The sequence below is a fragment of the Hibiscus syriacus genome, unplaced genomic scaffold (genome assembly GCF_006381635.1).
Source record: "Hibiscus syriacus cultivar Baekdansim isolate YM2019G1 unplaced genomic scaffold, ASM638163v2 tig00116996_pilon, whole genome shotgun sequence".
Taxonomy (NCBI): domain Eukaryota; kingdom Viridiplantae; phylum Streptophyta; class Magnoliopsida; order Malvales; family Malvaceae; genus Hibiscus; species Hibiscus syriacus.
Window position 1 is genome coordinate 261,030 of NW_024063512.1, and position 3,172 is coordinate 264,201.

The window sequence follows — 3,172 nt, forward strand, 5'->3', positions numbered from 1 at the left end:
ACTTTTTTTTGAATAAATACCTTTTTTTCCTTAAAACTTCTATTCAGGGGAGTCATATAATGAATATCAGTTTGTTGACTCATAACAATTGTCACTTGATTTGCAGCCAACTTCTTTTGACCAACCAACACTGTTGAACCAGTCGAATCAGCCTACAAAATCGCTCTAGCAAGACCAAACAACACTACCGAACCCAAAAAATTTATTCTTTCAAAACCAGCCCATCGAAACATACTTAACTCAGCATGATCAACAAATCACTTCGCGTCAAATATCTTAATCTGAATTGCTAATTTACAAGAGACAACAAAGATCAATTTCTAAATCAATCTCCAAACCTATTCCCGAGTCTCCCACATAGCATGGACACTGTTATGAACTAGAACCGAACGAAAATCCTTTGGAGACTGAAAGAGGTAATCAGAGTTCTTCCACTGAATTAAATAGTTTAATTGATGAGTGCTCAAAGGAAGAGTAAGAAAATTCAGAAATTATCCAATTAATAGATTTATTGCATATGGAAAGCTAACGCCTTGTTTTAAGAACTTTATAGCTAGTGTAAATAGCATTACTATTTCAGATACGAAGGAAGAAGCATTGAAAGATCCCAAGTGAAAAAGGCAGTAGAAGAGGAATTAAAGGTACTGAAAAATAATACTTCGATTATAGTTGATCTTACGAAAGATAAAAAAAACTAGTCGGCTGCAAATGGCCTTTCACGGTAAAATACAAAGCTGATGGTAGCATTGAAAGATACAAAGGCAAGATTAGTGGTGAAAGGATTTACTCAATCTTTTGGAGTTGATTATCAAGAAACGTTTGCTCCGGTAGCAAAACTAAACACTTTGAGAGTGTTACAAATTGGTATTCACGATAAAATACAAAGTTGATGGTAGCATTGAAAAATACAAGACGAGATTAGTGGCGGGAAAAGATTTACTCATCTTTTGGAGTTGATATCGAGAAAAGTTTGCTCCAGTAGTAAAACTAAAACACTGTGAAAGTGTTACATCATAGAAGTCAGTGAGAATGGGTGCTTCATCAGTTGGACATCAAAAATGCATTTTCAAACGGAAACTTGGAGGAGGAAGTATATGCAAATTCCAATTGGTATTCACGATAAAATACAAAGTTGATGGTAGCATTGAAAAATACAAGACGAGATTAGTGGCGAAAAGATTTACTCAATCTTTTGGAGTTGATTATCGAGAAAAGTTTGCTCCAGTAGTAAAACTAAACACTGTGAAAGTGTTACTATCATTAGAAGTCAGTGAGAATTGGGTGCTTCATCAGTTGGACATCAAAAATGCATTTTCAAACGGAAACTTGGAGGAGGAAGTATATATGCAAATTCCATCGGGTGTGAAGAGTAATACAGGAAAAGCGTGTAGATCACTAGAGTACTTGTATGGACTTAAGCAATCTCCAAGCGTCTGGTTTGATAGATTTACAAAGTTTTTTATTCAGGATGGTTATAAGCAATGTCAATCGAATCACACTTTATTTGTCAAACAACTTCAAGCAAAAAAAAATATTTTGATTGTCTATGTGGATGATATAATTCTAACAAGTGATGATTGTATGGAGATAGAAAAACTAGAAAATCTACTGGCAAAGGAGTTCGAAACCAAAGACTTGGGAATTTTACGGTATTTCTTAGGCATGGAGGTTTCAAGGTCAAAAGAAGGAATAATGATCAATCAAAGGAAATATATCCTTGATCTACTATTAGACATTGGCATGAAGGGATGTAAGCTGACAGAAACATCCATGGAAGCAAATCTTAAGCTAAGGAGAGAAGAATTGAGAAGTCTCGTGAACAAAGAACATTATCAAAGGACATGATATTGTGTTCCCTGTCAATTACTAGACCTGATATTGTGTTCCCTGTCAATGTAGTGAGTCAATATATGAATGATCCAAGAGAAGATTATTTAGAAGTTGTGAATAGAATTCTAAGATACTTGAAAATGACACAAGGACATGGGTTAAGTTTCAGAAAGAGTGATGATAGAACAATAAGATGTAACAGTAGGAGAAGGACGGGGAATCGAAGAAGAATTGGGGATGGAAAGGCAAGGGTTAAGGATTGAAAGAAGGATTTGGGGATTGAATCAGCCGACACGTGAAAGGCATGGAGAAAATTAACCTTCAGCTGACCCAGAAGCTGTGAGTCAGCCCAGACTTGGAAGCCCATTACCTGTTGAAGAGAAACATAATCAGTTAGCAAGGACAACCACCTGGCAATCTTAGATTCTCGGTACTATTGTAAACAAATAAAACCAGTACCCTGTATAAAATCAGCTATGCATATTTTGAATGAAAATCAAATTCTTCATCTCTTCTTCTCTTCTTCTCTTCTACCTACGTTTTCTCTCTCTCTATTCTATTGCAGGATATAACAATTGGTATCTAGAGCCATTTTTCCTGGCACTTATCGTTTGGTATGCCAAAGAAAAATCAAACCATGCCCGAAACACCCGATTTTACTGCACTACAAAAACAACTCGAGGATTTAACGACCTTGGTCAAACAATCTTAGGACGAAACTACCCCTCCTAAATGGTGGGAAAATCAGAAAACTTGTATTACCTTGTTGGAATCCAGATTGGCCATAAACAGGGTTATGTGGAGGAGCTTTTGAAGATTCTGATGGGCAGAAATGGCGATCAGGGCTAGTCTGCTAGTGAATAGGTACAAACTCCTAATACTTCTAAAACGGAGGGAAAGAAACCTGTAAGGGTCACAATGATTAACCTTAAGTACCGGTTTACTTATAAACCTGATGAACCTGGGATTCTAAAGTCTAAACCTGATGATTTGTCTGCTCATATTACTAGTTTTAAACCTGATAATCAAATGGGTGAGAACAGTGCATTTAGACCCAATACACTTGGCCTAGAGGAGGATAAACGAGGCACGGGGGGTTCCTTTAACACTTCGGGGAAGATGTGGCATAGACCCAAGATTGAGTTACCATTCTTTGAAGGAGTCAATCCACGGGGGTGGATACAAAAATGCCTTAAGTACTTTTCTCTCTATAGTATTCCAGACAATCAACGGGTAGAGGTGGCCACGATGTATTTAACGGGTAAGGCAAAGATTTGGTTTGATAGCTACATCATGCAGAAACACCACGTGACATGGCATGAGCTTGAGGCAGATATTTGTT